Source organism: Furipterus horrens, unplaced genomic scaffold, assembly GCF_987537825.1.
Source record: "Furipterus horrens unplaced genomic scaffold, mFurHor1.1.pri manual_scaffold_8, whole genome shotgun sequence".
Classification (NCBI taxonomy): domain Eukaryota; kingdom Metazoa; phylum Chordata; class Mammalia; order Chiroptera; family Furipteridae; genus Furipterus; species Furipterus horrens.
The window spans coordinates 25,295,822-25,315,686 of record NW_028327178.1 but is presented as its reverse complement, the minus strand read 5'-3'; positions in this window follow the sequence as shown (position 1 = coordinate 25,315,686).

The following is a 19,865-nucleotide window of genomic DNA, read 5'->3' as shown; positions in this document are numbered from 1 at the left end:
TGTTGATTCCTGGTACCTGGAGATTTGGGGATAAAAAATGCTTTGAGAAAACTAAATTAGAACTTGTATCCTTATAAAGTGAGGAAGTTGAACCTGAGCTATAACTCCTATCCTCCATAAATCCAGAAATGTGAAGAAGCTACACTTTCAGTGATATTGTAAGCTAAAAAAATAAAAAATAAAAAAAAAAATCTACCTGTTAGGAAAACATGTCAAAAATAAAACTTACCACTGTGCTTCTAGATGAAACACATGTATAGGAATAATAAAAATAATTATATTAACAAACTACTCTGAGAAGACATTATAATTTATTATATTACAATATAATACTTAAACTCACAGAATTTCCACCTACAAAGTCTAGTTAAATATTCATTGATAGGAATAAATAAATAAATAAATAAATAAATAAATAAAGTGGGAATCAGCAAAAAACAATAAACTATATATTTAGATGCCTAATTACACCTTAAGTTATAATTCTCAAGAATATATATTTAAATATACTAAAGAAATAAGAGTTTGTCAGAATTATTACTAAAACAACAAGGGGTCACCAGAAGTGAGCAGCCTAACTCATAGCATTTAAAAAACCTAGGGAATTATAAAAATAATTTAACTTAAAAAGTAAATGGAGAGATCAAAATAGCAAGTTAGACACATATAAAGACAGATTATTACTTTATTAGGAGTAATAATCCTGAATACAGCTGACGGACAAGGGGACAGACAATATGAAATGAGGTAAAAGGCAGATAATAGGATGAAAGGGGCTACAGTGTCTAATCAACGTTCCAAAAGAGAAAAGAAGTGGGAAGAGCAGTTCTGAGGCAATGTTCAAAGAGATCACAATTGAACATTTCTATGAATTGGTGGAATATATGAATTCCCAATATAGGAATTATGTCCTATATATGCCTATCATAATTAAGCTCAGAACAGCAAAGGAAAATATAAGATCTAAAGCAGCTAGAAAGAAAAGGCCAATTATATGTAAAGGAAAAAAAAAAAAAAACACAGACTATCTGTTAATTTTTAAACCAACAAAGGAGTTACAAGTGAAATTATATATTAAATTGATTTGGAGGAGTTGATGTCAACATAGAAATGTATTGAGAGCTAAACTACATATCAAGAATGACGCCTAAATCCTATTTTTCAGGAAGATAAAAACTGGGATTGTTAATAATAGACTGTTATTAAAGAATGTATGAAGCATGTACTTCAGAAAAAAAGAAAAATGACACTTGAAGGAAATTTTGAGTTGCAAGAATGAGTGGTATCAAACAAAATTGGTTATACATGGAAAACATTTTTAAATGTTGATAGTACAAGACAATAAAATGTATAATATAAGCGTTGAAAACAATAATGTATTGCTGTTTTTAACCACATTAATAAAGAACAGAAAACATGACTGTCTCAACAGACTTTTTTTTTTTTTTTTTGCATTTGATAATATGTGCTATCAAGTTGTGATTCACCTAGAAAGGCACTTTCCTAACCTGATAAATAAAGTTATTTTTTAAATCAGGAAATGGATACTGTTACCACTATATCTATTCAATGTAGTATTGCTGATACCAGTTCAAGAGAGAGAGAGTAAGGAGTGGTGGAGAAGAAGGTGGAAGAAAGAAAATAATTGTTAGCATAGAATGTAATTGCATAAAAACTGTGTGTGTGTGTGTGTGTATGTGTGTGTAACTTTAATAGAAGTAATGAGAACATTTAGGAAATGACTGGATATAACATATTAAAGAATTCACACATTTAAAATATAGCATTTAGAAGAGCAACACAAATGCTCTATTTATAAATTAAAAGATGTACAGAAGGTTTATGGAGAAATTTTTAAAGTGTTTTTGAAAGACATCAAAGATGATCTAAACCCATAGTTTGCAATAGATATAGGGCCATCCCCTGGGACACTTAAGATTTTTGTTGGGGTGTTTTGATTAACACACTGATTTTGGACACTACTAGATTTGAGGGTCAGGGTTAGAAGAAGATATTTATTTTGTAATAAGAGTATTTCTTCTGCATTCTTATAGCAGAGTATCAAAAAATGATGCCTAAATGCTATAAACCACAGGAGTTCTGCATATCCTATTTATCAATATATAGTTTTGTAGTTGAAAATATAAACAAAAGAGAAAGATCAAAAAACATACAGATATATGCTGTATATATATATATATATATGTATATATATATATTATAAAATCAGACAAAACAAAATAAAACTTAGAAAATGTGTGTCATTTAAAACTAAGTCTATCTCTTTTTGAATAACAAAAACTGAATAGAAAGCTTAAACCAGAAAAAGGTTTCTGTTACTCATATAATAAGACATGGGGCATCTGCTGTTATAGAGCTGGTGCAGACACTCAAGCGTCCCACCAAGGAAACATCTTGTATTTCTCTGTTCCACCATCCTTAGTTAGGGTTTTAATCCTATAATCACAAAATTCTCGTGGCGGGGGTGTGAGGTGAAGTGGGGGGTGGAGGTGGAAGAGGATATAAGGGGAACAAATGGTAATGGAAAACAATACAATAAAAAAAAAAAAAAAGAATACTAATCCCCCCCTCTAATTATTGTTGCCACATTATGAGAATTCAAAAAGAAATGATAAAAGCCTTCTCTTTCCCTAGGCTTCATTTTTATTCAAATTTCTTACAAAGGTTTTCTCATTCATAGTCACTAAAGAGTAGATTTAAAATGTTACATTTTCTAACATTTATAAGAGAGGAAAGTAAAAGAGAATGCCTTTAGAATTGTTATTGGATGATTCAAATAAAACATTCAGATAGATACCAAAGATGCATTAAAAACTAAAAATCGAATACCATAATAAAAAAGGAAAGAATTTTGTTTATTTCAGCTCTGACATGCAAAGAGCTCAGAAGTTGTCACTCTTATCCGTACTACAGGAAAATGGTGTACAAACTGAAAATCAATTACTTTTCTTGGATACATCAGGAAACAGAAATTGCAGGTAAATCAGTAGCCTGAAATCCAGGGAGACAGGCAAATGTACAGAGGTACAACCAAACTCTGCTCACCTAAAGAAAAAGCCTAATCTGCTGGGGTTTTATCACAGCCTAACTGGCCTGCGGGGTAGGGGGAGGGAAATACCCAACTGAATCCAGCTTTAGCCATCCTGTCTCACCTAAGAGAGGCGAAGAAAACGGAGAAGCATCTGTGAAGTTCATAGTCCAGAGAAATAGACCCACTAATTATCTGAGTCTGATAATAGGACTATAGAATGCCTCCCCTACATCTCATCACTACATTACTAAATACCTGTTTACAGTAGTTCATTTTGCCTGAAATATTGTGTCTGGCTATCAATAAAAATTTACAAGGCATATAGAAAAGCAAACAAAAAATCTGAAGAGACAGAGCAAACATCAGAACCAGACCTGGCAGAGATATTGGAATTCCCAGATCAGCAACTTAAAACTACTATAATTATAATTATTATGCTAAGGGTTCTACTGGGTAAATAGACAATATGCAAGAACACGTGGGCAATGTAAGCAGAGGGTTGGAAATCCTAAGAGACAATAAAAAAATAAATACTAGAGATAACCAAACACCATGATAGTAATCAAGCTTGCCATTGGCGGGCTTGTTAGTAGATGGGACCCAGCTGAGAAAGGAATCAGTGACCTCGAGGATATATTAATAGAATCTTCAAAAACTGAAAAGCAGAGAAAAAAAAAAAAAAAAAGACAAAAAAATAGAACACTCCAAGGACTGTGGGGAAAATACAAAGTTGTAATAATATACATATAATGGGAATACCAAGACAAGAAAGAGAAAGGAACAGAAGAAATATTTGAAACAATGATGACTGAAAAAATTTCCAAACTACTATCAGACACCAAACCACAGAAGCAGGAAGCTTAGAGGACACCCATCAGGATATATGCCAAGAAAAGTACACTTAGATATATAATTTTCAAACTGCAGAATTTCAAAGATGATGAAAAATTCCTAAAGGAAGTGAAAGGGGGAAGAATAAAATCACACTTTAACTGCAGAATAACAAAAAAGATAAGACACGTTTGAATTCTCCTCAGAAATAATGAAAGCAAAAAGGAAAAGAAGATAAATATTTAATGTGATAAGAGAAGGAAACCACCAACCTGGAATTCTGTAGCCAGTAATGTTCTTCAGATTAAAGGGGAAATGGAGACTTTCTCAGCAAGTAAACACTGAAGGAATTTGTCGTCAGTAGACCTGCTTGGCAGACAATGTTAAAAGAAGTTCTTTAGAGAAAACAAAAATAAGGAAGGGGAGACACTTAAATCTACACAAAGCAAGGAAGAGAATCAAAGAAAAAAGTGGAGTTAAAATAAAAACTTTTATTTTTCTTATTTTTTTCCAATTTTATTGAGATAAACTTGACACACACAGCACACTATAAGTTTAAGATGTAATCATAATAATTTGACATATAGTGAAATGTATAAGTTTAGTTAATATCCATCATCTCATACAGATATGTTTCTTATTCTTAATTGACTTAACAGATAACAATTTTTTCAAAATAATGTTACCAGCAATGTATTTGATAATGTATGCTATGTATACATAGCATACATATACTCATGTATAAAACAAATGCACCCAGATTAAAAAGGAAAATAAAATACTAACTTAAAAAAAGAAAACATTTTATTTGCTGACAAAATGTCAATATGTAAAAAGTCTGTTGAAATCTACACAATCTGCTAAAGCAAATATATAAGTTTAATAAGGTTAGCATGTAGGAAAATTATGTCTAAAAAACAATTTTATTTTTATATACTGTAAACAAAAACTTGAGAAATTTAAACTTACTGTTTACTATATTGTCAAAAATGTAAAATACTTGGGGTTAAATCTAGCATAAGATTTGTAACACCCTTATGCTGAAAACTACAATATGTTGCTGAGCAAAATTAAAGAACACATAAAAAAAAGACATACTTTGTTTATTCAGAAAGCTCAATATTGTTACAAAATCTATTTTTCATATATCAATGTATAGATTAAACACAATCCAAATAAAAATCTCAGCAGGATTTTTGTAACAATTGACAACCTAAAATCTAAAATTTCATAGAAATGCAAAGGGTTTGAATAGCCAAAGCAAGTTTCAAAAAGAATACATTTAGAGGGCTAAAACTACCTGAATTAAAGACTTATAAGCCTGCAGTTATCAAGACAGCATGGTATTGGTGAAGAAATAGACACATAGATTTGATGAGCAAAACAGAGTCTGGAAATAGACTCCAAATTCATGGAGAAATTATTGTTGTCCAAGACACAAAGGTGATTCATTGAAGAAAGTATAGTATTTTCAACAAATAGTGCTGGAAAATTTGTATATTTTATGCAAAGACATGAATGTTGATCCATATTTTGCACTGTATACAAGAACGAACTCATATTTAATCATAGAATTAAATGAAAAACCAAAAGCTAGGATACAGTTAGAACATGGAATAATACCTTTATGATGTGAGGTTAAGCAAAAATTTCTTAGACTCAATACCAAGAAAAATAATAAATTGGAGTTAATCAAAATTAAGAACATATGTTCTTTGGCACATTACTATTAAGTGAATGAAAATACAAGCCCGATTTTCTCTTGGGGAATTAAATGCAAAACTTATCACTAATACAGAACTTTTACTTGGAATACACAAAGAACTCTTGGAATTCTATAGTAAAAATGTAAATAATCAGGTAAAAATATGAGCAACTGATTTAGACACATAGTTCACCAAAGAATATGTATGAATGAGAAATGAATGTTAGAGAAGTGCAATTTAAAACTACAATGAGAAACCAATGTACACCTATTAAAATGTCTAAAATTATAAAAAGAATAATCATGTAGAAAAACTAACTCTAATACAATACTTGTGGGGATATGAAATGGTGCAACTACTTGAGAAATAGTTTGACAGTTTTCTAAATAGTTAAGTATGCCTCTATCATATGATTGAGACATCCCACTCCTAGGTATATACACCCATGAGAAATGCTGAAAGTACACGTCCACAAAGAGGCTTATACATGAATATTCATGTCACCTTTATGTGGAATAGCCAAAAAACTTAAATGATTCATACACTTCTCAGAAGGTGAATGGTTAAGCAAACGGTGGTGTAGCTATACAATGAAATACCCCACAAGGGAAAAAAAATGAAGGAACTGTCGATGCAGGCGACATCAATGAATCTCAGAATAACTGTGCTGAGTGAAAGAAGCCAGGTAGAATTTATGCAAAAATTTAGAAATTCAAACTAATCTGCAGTGACAGAAAGCAGATCGATTCTTACCTAAGGAAGAGAGGATCCCATTGGCACAGGAGAATGGAATTACACAGGGACACAAAGCAACACAGGGGAGTATGGTTCTTGATTGGGAAGATAGATTATTTTCCTTGTGTATACAAATTTCAAAACTTATCAAATTATACTTTTTATTTATTTTTCATTTTTTATTGTTCTATTATAGTTGTCCCATCAAATTATACTTTTTAAATACGTATAGTTTGTTGTATACAAATTACACCACTATATAGTTGTTTAAATAGAGTGAATACTTTTTAAATTATTTAAAAATTTAATATCTCTTACTCAAACTAGAAAAAGATAGATAATATTTTTAAAATTACTAATAGACATATCTAACTAAAATACCAAAGAAAATATGATTTAAATTTACTAAATAAATAATTATATGGTAATTATTGCATGAATGTCACTCTTCTAAGGTATACAAGATTGTGTTACATGAATTATATATTACTCTTATGAAAGATTGACTATTATGTTTATCATTTTATGTATGAGGGAACCAAAATACAGAGAGGTTAAGTAACTGATTCAAGGTCAATTAGTAAGTAAGTGATAAATCCAGAATGGGACCCAATAGCTCATAGGACTTTAGAGAACATTTATTTAACCACCGTAATAAGGGACCTCTCTCATAGCAGTAAATGGAATTTTGCAGTGTGTTCAAATGTACACATGTCAATTCAAATATATCCCAGGAATATAACTATGTTTTATAATTTAAAAAACTATTAATGAAATTCATTACTTAGTAGATCAAAGGGAAATGCAGAAGTGTTTGATACCATTTAACACTGATTTAAGAAATATTATCTTTTATCAAACCTCCTCATGGATTTCTCCACTGATGGTCATTGGTGCCAATGCAGAAGGAAACTTTATTCAGTGCAAAACAACTCAGTTGTGATACAGCCTGGCTGTGAAAATAGCACAGTTGCGAGGAGTCCATAGGACCAGGCCCCTCTCCAGCTATGCAGCTCTGGTCTGCTCCTCCATGGTCTGCTCTGCTCCATGCCAGTCTGCTTTGCGCTGTGCTGGTCTGCTTTGCTATGCTCTGGCATCTCTGGTGTTTCAGCTCAGTAAGGCAGATGCAGTCTTCAGTCTTTGCTGGAAAGAAAAAGTGTGCTCCCAGAGGCGGAAGGGAATTGGCTTATATGAACAGAAGTCCCCACCCCTGGTCTCTGATTGGTCTGTCCTTATGCAAATAAATACTACATATCTTTGCAGTTTAATTGGTCCAGAAAGAGCTTCCCTGATTGGCCAAAGCTTTGCAACTTTGATTCGATGGGGAAAGCCCTAATCCTTTTGCTTGAAATAGAATTCCAGGAACCCCTTTTTAAGGGCCAGCTCAGATGGTAGAAACACAGTTTAAGCAGGCAGTTCAGTGCAATGGCAAACAGCCCAGTACAGAGGCAGACAGTCCAGCACAGGGACAAGCAGTCTAGTGCAGAGGCAGACAAACCAGTGCAGGCATCTCTATATGTGCAGTTTGAATGAGAGGCTCCTGTGCAGAAATTGCTGCTAGTCTCTGTTTTATTTTATTTTTTCTAATTTGTATTTTTTAATTAATGAATGAATTAATTAATTTTTTTTTAATTTTTAAAATTTAATTTGAGCCAGTTAGCTACCAGGAGCTCTCCTTCAGGGTTCACAACCTTTAAATTTAAATAGCCACGCGAGGCTAGTGATTATAGTATCAGACAGATCAGTGCTAGTACATCATTTTAGTCCATGTACAACTTAATTGTCTCAGCATGGAGGTTCATAATATCTACCAAAAAAATGTAACAATTATTAAATTTAATGGTGCAAAACTAAACTAATTTTACCTTTTTATTTTAAAAGCAAAAAGAATATTCACTATCATCACTTCAATTCAATGTTGTACTGAAGGCCTGGCTTTTGCAATCATATAAGAAAAGAAAAGAAAAGAAAGCCTAAAAAGATCAAGAAGGGAGATAGAAAAGTATCATCATTGTTTATACAGAAAGTGCAAGAGAATCAGTAAACATGCTCTTAGAATTAATAAGAGAGTTCATCAAGGCTGCTTGTTTTTGACTTAGTATATAAAAATCAATTTCATTTATATAATTTCATTATAATTTTAAAATTATACCTTTTAAAATGAAAATCATTTAAGCTCTGATTAATCTTACCTGAAAATATGCCAGAACTTTATAGAGAAAATTATAAAGTTTTATTGAAGAAAACATATTGTAAGATTGAATTTTTCCCACAATTATATATTGATGGGCTTCCAAAAAAATTCAAATTTGTAAATTTATAATAAAATTCATATTGTAGAACTAAGGTCCTTGAATAGCCAAGACAATTTTGAAGAACAAGGCTAATACCAGAGATCAACACATAAGTTAATATACCCTATTTCATGAATATAAGACATATAATTTTGTTTGCCAGTTGAACTATATATACCTAAGTATTTTTCAGTGTGAAACATGCACACAAACTTACTTCTAAGTTTATTTAATAACTATGCTTACATGTATGCATATGCATATGTATATATGTAAACACGTATATCTTGTGCATTTATATAAAGAAAAATATGTGAAATAAATTGGCTAAAGTATTACTGAAATATTTTTCCATTCAAAGATGAATTTTATGAATTACTTTTACGTTTAGAGTCATCATTGTTCATGTTTTTCTTCCAGTTTCATTCTCTGTCATCAAGAGTGCTGGTCATTCCCACTTTTTAGAAAGTGTTTCTTCATTATCTCTGGAGTTTTCACCCAAGTGTGATACACCTGCTTTGTAAGTTTTAGTACTGGCACTTTGTTGATCTTACTGAAAGGTACCAATTGAAAATTTTCATAAAACTACTGGGGCCCATATTCTTTCCTCAAAAGATCATTTCCTCAAATGATTGAAACTTTGAGGAACTATGATTATCCTGTCATACCACCAGGAACAAGAACTGAATTAATGCATAAGTAGGCACATAGCATATTCTCCATCATGCATGCCCTCTTGGCTTAGAGTCACTTTAAGATGCCATCAATTTAAGGATGTGTCCCAATGGCAGAGATGTTAAAATATGGAAAATATGCACATTATAATTACTGAAACATCGCAATTTAGACAAAGTTTTATTCTCATTATTAATCAGCAAAGAATAATTATGGGCTATTCAATAGCTGAGTAAATATGTTCATCTGTGGTTGTTACATCATGATTTGTAATAATAAAAATTAAATTAAAAAACCTGGAAACAAAAAAGTATCCATCATCTGTATGATGAATAAGTAAATTGTTGAACACTTCCAAATGGAGTAATTTACAGGTGTGCAAATATACGAATGCTGGTTATATTTTTCAACATAGAATGAATCACAGAAACAAAAGCAGAACAGATAAATTATTAAATTAAAACAACAAAATACAAAGGTAAAATGAATTGAATAGAGCAATAGATAAAACATGGTCAAAGCTCAAACATAACATTGGGAGGAAAAGGTGCATAAAAGTTTTATTAAAGTATGGTACCATAAATATACAAATTTTAAAAAGGCAATGCCATAGTTTGTACAAAATAATGTAATATGCAAACAATACAAGAGATGGTATAAAAATTTAGGACCATAATGGAAAAAGAAAGGAGAAAATGAGATATGGGGCAAAGAGAACAGAGAAAGAAAGTCAACTTGTATTAAAGGAAGAGAAACCTGTGGTGATCTTAAAGGATGTAGACTGATTTTACCTAAGTAGAGAGATAAAAAGAAATATTGCCTTAACTCACGTAACTAAGTATCTCAACTTTCAACACCAATATTTTGCATAATCTCTTTTCCAGAGAGTGTACTCTTTCCAAGGATTATATGACCAATATTTGGATAAGAAAACATTATGTGAGTACATTCGTTATGCCATTTTGTTTTTTCATAGAAGTTGAATTATTTTATTTCAAGCCCCACACTGAAGAGATAATTGTGCTGGGTGTTGTGATTTAATCTTGCTGTAACAAAATCTTGTTCAGCCATTTATCTCAATAATACCCCAAAGTCTGCCTTGTCTTAAATTGAGTGGTCCCTTTCATCCTCATTATTGTGTTTATATGCCCATCTAGCAAAGAAGTAGATCCTAAAGATTTTGGTCATTCATCCTTGAAGGTTGAATTAATATTGGTTCCTTTAAAGAACAGAGAGCAGAGAGAATTTCAGCATTAGCAGCCTGTTCAGCTTTTTAAAGACTTTCTTCAATGGAAGTAGAACTTCCAAGGACTAAGTTAAACACCTGCCTTAACACAATATAATGTCCTTCCCTCGTTCACTTTTTTCCTTATTTACAAAACAGTGTGAAACACATATGATCCAATTAAGTGATAAAACCAAATATATTAGGGGCAATTTTTTCCTTCAGACCGTAGTAAACAGTAAAATACATAAACTACTTTATAGTTTATTATACATTTTTTTGAGTTATACTGGTCTTTTTGACCCACACAACAATCCAGTAACAGAAACAAGACTGGTTTTATATTTTTGTGCTAAATATAGGGAAAGTGAGCTCTTGAAAATTGCTCTTTTTGAATTGGCAGGAAAGAGTATTTCCACAAATCATATAAAACTGGTGGATCTTGAAAATACATGAGAATATTAGCCAGAAAACAAGTTTGCTTTATGTTTTGTTTCTGTTTTTGTACATCACACTATTCAGGGTTCCAAATATAATCTAGTGGCTAAATCAATAGAAATAGCAAATAAATGTAAGCATTACCTGTTGGTTTGCATACTGATCCCTGTACACAAAGGGCAAGGAGGGGCCGAAGAAAGAATCAGGCTACTCTGGATGTTTATTGAACACACACTTTTAGCAAAGCATCTTACTAAGTATATCACAGGTTCTAAGTTAATAAGAATGTAGGCCAGCCAGGAAATCCTTTGAAAGTGAATCTAGTATTTAGATTTATAATTCTATTTTATATCCATAATAATTAAAATGAAATTAAAACATAAAGCAACTTCTTAAATAACACTTTAAAAAAATTTATATATATTCACATCTGAATATAATTTATTTTAATATTGTAGCACAAAATAAAAATACCTTGATAACTTGCCAATAAATCACATTTTGCTCTTTTTAATACACTTTCTATGTCTTGGGTTTTCCCAAGAGCTCACATGGAACATGGGTCTGACCACCAAGGGGCATAGAACGGTGTTGAACAAGATATGTGTAAATATAATAATCGCCAAGTAATTTGTTCAAACAGTAAATATCAAAGGTATTCAAGAAAGAGAACCTTTATTGACTGGTATTATTAAAGAAGGCTTCATTGAAGGTGGAGGAATTGGGATGAATCTAAAAGAATAAGAATTTGGAGAGAAATTGTGCTTCTAGAGAACATTGATTAGACATTGTGGAGGGATTATTAGGACACCATATGGTCTGTAGAGGACATTATGGGAAATCAGATTAGAAATATATAATGGATCCACACTGTGGATGAGATTTTTCATAGTGCTAGGAAAATTCAATTTATCATTGTAGCTGACTTCAGTAGCTTGACAATACATGACTAACTATTAAGTGCTTTCTGTGTTTTCTACAATTTCTCCCTCCTTTATTGGTTTTCCCATTCTTATCCCTAGATAGTACCTTTGCTACAAAGGGTTATATAGCTTCAACAAGCACTCGGTGTTTACAAGTTTATTTGTGCATTGTGCGTTGAGTTTATTTGTGCACTGGCATCATTCCCTGTTTTACAAGCAAGACTTGTGGTGGATTGTTTGGCAGCCAAGAGCTCAGTTTTTGTGCCTGTGTCTCCAGATCACATTTAGATCGCCTTGTCCTGAAACATCTCTGATCCTTAACTTGGCTGAAGGCAGGTTTGCTTGGCCTTTGATTTCACTTCTCTTTACATGAGACTCATAGTGGCGAACTTGACTGTGTTGCACTTGCCATTCTGTATTAATCTTGCCCTGGAAAGTAAGGCTTACTCTCTGACCTAAGATGCGAGTCTTTCAGGGTGAGCATCCTTCTTCCCTATGCAGGGGATATCTTTTTGCTTGACATGCTCATAAAGAAATCAATGTGACCTGCAGAACTGCTGAGGCTGGGAGATGGAAAGGGTCTTCATTAGGCCAGTCCACTCTCTAATCAAATCTTCCCCAGTTGGCAGTAGGAGACATGGAATTATTACTGGTCTGCTGATTCAGGAGGCTGAAGGAACCCTAAGGAAAGTGAATGCTTCTGTCTGTCTTTCTATTACCAGAACAAGTCCTCTACCTATTATTGCTGAGTCCTCTGCTCTCTCTTCAGCTCAGACAATGTCTTCTGAAAGTGACATTTACCTGGGGAAAGAAAACCTTGTTTCTAAGCCCTCCAAAAAATTTGGTTCTTTCTAGAAGTTCTTTTAAAATTTCTCTCTGAACCTATGAGAATATTACAGCCAAGTTTCAAATTGTTTTTTAATGTCTGGTTATGTACAAGTAAAGTAATCCCTTTTGTGATTGTGTAACATGAGGTCCAGGGCCTGCAGATTGTTCTTTTGAATATCCAACAGCATTTTGAGGATGATGTTCACTTCAATAAACATCAAGGGATTATATATGGTCAAGTGTGTTATAAAGAATTTAGTGAAATATTGTAATTCCGAGTCAAAAACCGTTTCCTCTAAAAAATGATTCATATTTGTAAATTGGCATTAATAATGTATGTATCATTGTTTCTTGAGACACTGCATGCCATCTCCACTGGCATCTGCAAGATGCATGCTATGTAATATGCATAGTGTCCTAAGGGGCATATTTATATTATAGGACTTACTATGATGCGTCATAATTTGTTTTTTACCTATCTTTCTCTACATCCAGACAGTAATATCTTTGTACATGTTTGGCACATAAAATGTGCACAATAGCCCTGGCCAGTGTGGCTCAGTTAGTTGGAGCATTGTCCTGTAAACTGAAAGTTTGTGGATTCAATTCCAGGTCAGGGCACATGCCCAGGTTGCAGGTTCAGTCCCCAGTCAGGCAGGTGCAAGAGGCAACAAATCAATGTTTCTCTCTTACATCATTGTTTCTCTCCTTCTCTTATCCCCTCCCTTCCCCTCTCTGTAAAACTAATGAACATGTCCTTGGCTGAGAAGTAAAAAAATGTGCATGGTAAATATTTACTAAATCCATAAAATATTGACCAAAAATTGCATTAGTGAAGGTGAAAAATTCAAATAGATATATGTAATTTTTTTCCAAAATATGTTTATTTTTCCTCTGGCTGATATGATTATATGTGATTTTCATTGTTTCTCTTGATTATTGTCATTTTGTGTTGTCCATACTTTCTAAAAGGAACATGTATTATTCTGTTAAATCAGAGAAAAGGAAATTAAGAAAAAACACTTCTACGGTAAAATAAGCAGTTTTGCCTATTTATGGTCATAATTAAGAGAAAGCATCTAATATAAGCAAAAGTGTGGTCAGTTTGGAAATGTGAATGGATCTAATACTTGGTTTTCTTTCTTGCCAGTATTATGTTTATATAATCTTGGAGACACATAACTCACAGATGAGAGTATTTAGGGAGGATGATTATGCATGCTCTTTATATATTTCAATCATGTTACAACTCTGTTTACCTAAAGAAGTTAGTGTGGACGATACATAGTCTCTTCCATGTGGCATACAAGTGAAGTTAGTTCTTTCACCCTGTTTACTAGCTTCAGTTAATTAATCCAAATGAGAGCATTGGAAAGTAGGCCCTGAGTAGGAAAGATTTTAGCATCTGCCTTTGCCTTCAGTCAGTCTCTGCATGTGACTTGACTTTGAAGATGAAACTACAGAACTTCCTTCACGAGATTAACCTACTAATGAAATGGCAAGCTTTATCTTACTGTTAATGGCTTATTTTTTGCTTTTCAGTATAATTTAATGAACATCGCTTTTAAGAGAGACTTTTCCAAAGCTCCCATGTACTGAATTGAGGCCAAGCAAAAATGGCCAGCTTTATAAGTAGAGTCCCACCAGCCCTCCTACCTGTGTCACTTTTCCCTGAGGTGTTCCTTCCCTGGCCTCTCCTGGAGCAGTGCCTTCCCTTCCAAAATCATCTTCTATTCCATTCAGGCCTGCTCTCAGCCTGTCATGTGATGAACTAATTCTTACTCGTTAGAGAATTAATGAGCAAGTTGAAGTCCTCACCTTGTGGTTACTTCTTTCCCATGTCCCTGGGGCTCCTAGCCCAAGGATAACCTCTGATTCAGTTTCTAATCCAAATGTGGAGCAGTGTCCCAGTGCTCAAGGAATAAAGCCCAAAGTCCTCAAAAAGTTGGCCCAAAGAAAGTTCTTCAGTCTTCTCTTACAAAAGCCTCATTCACAACTACTGCTTACCAAGTTTCCGGTGGCCAAGGCAGTTACCTCAAGGACACATGCTTTCTTCAGTGCTCACATATCTGCCCCCACTCCTTCCCAAATATTAATGCTTCTAAATTGTGCAAAAATGCTGGCATCTCTTAATAGGTTCTCGTCCTTATTTCTTAGCACTATAGAATGGTTTCTTTCTCTTCTCTCCTAAGTATGTCCCTTTATGACACTCTTCATTTATTGATTTGAGTTACAGTTATATAGCTATATAAACCCACTAGATTTAAAAGTCTACAGAGGTGGTACTATTTCTTTGTCTGTGCTTGAAGATTAGCAAAATGGCTTAACCAGAGTTAGAGCTCAACTAAATTTTAATTAGAATTCATAGGTATTTAAATATTATCTTAGACGAGTCAACACCTGTGTGATAAATAAAGTTCTAATAATATAATTTTATATCTTTCAGGTGAGGGAAATATTTTGCAGTATTTATGCTTTCCATTTTGTACTTGACGGAGTTACATTTGGGGTGCCTTTTTGCTCTTCCAAAGTATGAGGACAGCTCTACACTGTGTGTGTATATGGAGGTGCTGTTTATATGGACACTGAATGAGTACACATAGAACAGCTATTTTTAACCAGTGTGCCACAAGAATTTTTAAAATATGAAATACCTATTCAGTCAGAGGCACTGACCTCTTTTCTCTCAGACGGTCAAATATAAAAATGACAACAGCCACAACAACAGTAGCCATCTCGTTTGAATGCCCTGTCTTGAACCATAAATATATAGGTCATATGATAGAGTTGCATTTTATTGGTCAAATCGCATAATAAGGTTGTGTCTGATTGGTTAATTCTTGGTACCAGAAAAATCCTTATATGCAAATTTAGGCATCTGACTTTTTTAGACGTTACTTTGGAACAAAAAGGGTAGGTAATTATTATTTTATTTTTGTAAATCAATCAAAATTATACCTATTTTTTGTCATGTCAGCAAAAATTTAATATATGTTCTTGTATGCTGGAGAATTTTAGTAATTAGTTTATGTCTGCCATGAGATGAAAAAGGTTGAAATCACCGACATAGAGGAAAAGCAGTTGAAGGTAATGTTTCATGATTTTATGTTTCCAAATAACTATTATATAAGTACGAATGTTCACTAGTTCTATAAAATTTATCAGTCACTTAACAAATCAGAACTTTCCAGAATCATGCAAGGTAGTTTCTGTAGCTGAGGAACTACAAAAGCAGTACTTGGAAAAATAAAATGAAGGAATTAGTACTCAAAATATTTGAAACTGGCTTCTAACTGTACTTGATAGAGATTAAGCACTGTATAAGCATTTGTAAAATAAAATAAGTCATTATTTTAAAATAGTGTTATTTATGTAAACACTTTAATGGTTGTAATCTAACCATTTTTATAGTTAATATTAGATAAGTGCAATGACTGTTTCAGGGTAATGGCTCAGCACTTGCTATGGGTACCGTGGAGTAAGTGCTATAAAAATTTAACTTGAGGACAATAAGGAACCCGTATTGACTGGACACAGATTTACAGTGAAGATTATGTAGACGAGAACCAGGTTGGGAAGAAATGTGAATTGATTACAGTGATAACCAGTTTAATTAAATTAAGGTGATGCAGCATACAAAAGATGAATATGGAAAGCAAATGTGTCATAACACCACAAAATTGTTCATATACCCACCTGGTCAAAGAGCAGGTTCCTGAAGTTACACTCATATTTTTGTTTTAATGAGTTAATCAAATTGCTAAAATGGAAGGAATTGTGAGGGAGAATGTTTTTTGGAATAGTTAAGAAAACTGAGGTTCAAAAAACTTAATGAAGATCATACGTCTGACAAGTGGCAGAGGAGGGCCCACAATCCACATGTCCTGTTCTCTAGTTCCGTACAGTGCTCGTCTTGATATGATGGAGTTTATTAAAGCTGGTGATGGTTTTGTGAACCTGTCTCTAGCCACATATATGACTTCTGAACTCTTTCCTTTATCAGGAATGAATGTGATAAGTAAGAACAGCTTAGCAAAACAGAGCATAATGTGAGAACAAAAATAATGCAGTTATTTTTACATCTATTGAGAAGATAGTCACTAGAATAAGAGAAGAGAAAAAGAAGGATAAATAAAACTACCTCATGCATTCTAGTTCCAATAATCAACCTAACCCGATTCTATGCTTACTATACAGACGCACACACACATTTTCACAACCAAGCTTCCGTCTTTTCTTCTAGATACTTATAATGATTATGTGCTGTCTCTGACCCACTCTGAAGAAACACTGTAGCCAGGGAAATAATTCCATTCTCAAGACTAATAAAAACTTTTTCTCAGCTATATAATGGTATGATTGACAATTAAACATTATACACATTTAAGGTACACAATATGGTATTTTGATATGCATTGTGCTATGATGATCCCAGTCAAGCTAATTAACATATTCATCACCTCACATAGTTATCTCTGTGTGTTTTTATGTCTGAAAAGAACACTTAACATTTATTTTCTTAGCAAATTTCAAGTATACAATTATTAACTATAGTCCCATTGTTGTATATTAGTCCTTTAGAACTTATTAATCTTTAACTAAAAGATTTGAACCCTTTAACCAACATCTGCCAATTTCCCCAGCTCTCAACCCCTAATGACCACCATTCACTTTTTTATTTTTTAGATTCCACATATAAATGAGATCATGAAGTATATCTTTCTGTGTCTGGTTTATTTTACTTAGCATAATGCCCTCAGGTTTTAATCCTGTGGCTGTAAATGGCAGAATTTTCTCCTTTTTTAAAATATATGAGGGATATTCCATTGTGTATATATACCCCATTTTCCTCATTTATTTGTTGGTGGGAACATAGATTATTTCCATATCTTGGCTTTGTGAATAATGCTGCGATGAACATGGAAGTGCAAATGTCTTTTAGAGATTCGTATTTCATTTCCTTTGGATATATACCCAGAAGTGAGGCTGCTAGATCATATGGTAGTTCTATTTTAAACTTCTGAGACCTTCTCCATACTGTTTTTTATAATGCCTGTATCAAGTTTCAGTTTTAAGAGTTTTAAGAGAAAGACTATTCTTTCCCCATTGAATATTCTTGGTGTTTTGTCACAATTTTTTAAAAATAAAAGCTAGACCTCTAGTTAAGCTACAGTCTTAAAAAATGTAAATTGGTTTAAATCTATGGCAAACAATGGAGTTCCTGGTAGGAAAATGCTTGTTTGTGGCAACCAACTGAAATGCCAGAATTCTTTAATTGTCACTTATATACAGTATCCCAGATGCAATCATAGTCTATCCTGATAAATTTAATAGTTCACCTTTTATTTTAAGGACAAGCTTTGAGAAATGTTACTTTTGGTTTTCATCAACACACAAGATAGAGAATATGAAAGTTCATCCTTCATTTCAATTATTACTAAAGGCTGATGAAATAAGCAGTCTTGTATATATTTTTAAGTTTTATGGTATAAAACAACAATATAAGGCAGCTCTTGCAGAATATCTGATTAGTATTAAAAACAGTAAAAAGTATAGCTAACTGAAGGAATATTTCATCCTGGGATAGAATTTTATAAAATGTAGAGAGTAGCATTTGGAAAATTCCAGGGAAAGAAACAGCATGATGAAAATGGTATAATTATGTTTTGGAGAGTATGACTAGACTAGTGTAACTGGGGCGGAGAATATAGTTTAGAAGAGAAGTTCAGATTCCCTGTGAAACAGTATGCAAATATGACAAGGTCATATATGGGGGCAATGATGGCATTCAAAAAAGCCAAGCTGTCAAACCATTTCTCTGTCCTTGCAAAAGAGCATGTCTGTCAGGGAGTTGTAAATGAGTTGAATTTGTGTTAAGTCTGGGCAGACAGGAGACTTGGAAATGATCCAGTGTGTGCAATCGACGCTCACCATTCATGGCTCCCTCGATGCTCTTCCTTTTCTCAAGAATGGTTTCCAACCTCTGCTCTGATTATCTACATCCTAAGGCCCGTCTTCTCAACCTCACCATCCTAACTGCTCTACCCTCAGTGCTCTCGGCATTTTCTGAATGTCACTGGTTCTGATGCTTGATTAGAAAAGAGTTAAGATTAATTTAGCAGTGAGGCATTGCGAGAAGCAAAGAGAGCAAAGCAGAGTGACAGAGAGGCCATTTAGAAGGTCGTTTTTATATCCACATTTGAAGTCATGAAAAGATGAATGTAGGCAGAAAGGTTGGAAATGGGAACAAGATATGTTACATAGTCAACATGAATTAGCTACTGGATAAAAAGAGAACAAGAAAGAAATTCAAAATTAGTTAAGTTTTCAGTTTAGAGAATTACTTGGACGCTGTTAGGGGCTTTCTAAGGAAGCAGAGATGCACAGGAGTAAAGGAGTAGTTGGAGGCAAAGACCTGGAATGCTAAGAGAGGATGCCCTCGGGGGGCACATGGGGGTAAGCCACAGGGACTGTGGTCCGCTGGTGCCTGCAGAGGGAAGGGCTGGACTTGAAGATGTGAAGGTCATCAGAGCATTCAACCAGTCACTTCGCTTATACGTATTAATCAATTGATAACTGTGGCCAGTACTATGGCGAACACTTCTTTCAATGTCGGAGGAAGCCATGAGTCCTCACTGCAACGTTTTTAAATGTCGCAAAACTGCAGAATTACATGGTAAAAACTACAACTGCAAAATGCACACTGCACCGTTTTGGGCGCCAGTATTTTCTTTTTCTTCTTTTCATTTCAGTCACTCTTGGGATTTTGAATGCAGACAACTTTTGTTTCTAACTCAGAAAGTCCAATATCTAATTTTAATGCTTTCAAGAATTGAATCTACTCTCTTAAACAAATAGCTTCTCTTCTCCATTATTTTCACTTCATATGGAGGCTTAGGGTTTGGGGCAAACCAAGAAGCCTGGGCTGAAGACATCGTTATTTTATTTTATTTTATTTTTTGCTTTGTGTTGTTTTAAAGCCATTCCTTTCTGTCTATGTACTTTTCCATCTTCTGCTCTAAAAATTAATATACCTTTCACACACACAAAATACCTACATGCAGATAATAAATAAGAAGTCCCAAACTTAAAGCTTTTTGGGATTTCAATTTGATTATTTTAAAAATAAAAGTGCTGTCAGCTTTGTTTGTGGAGAGG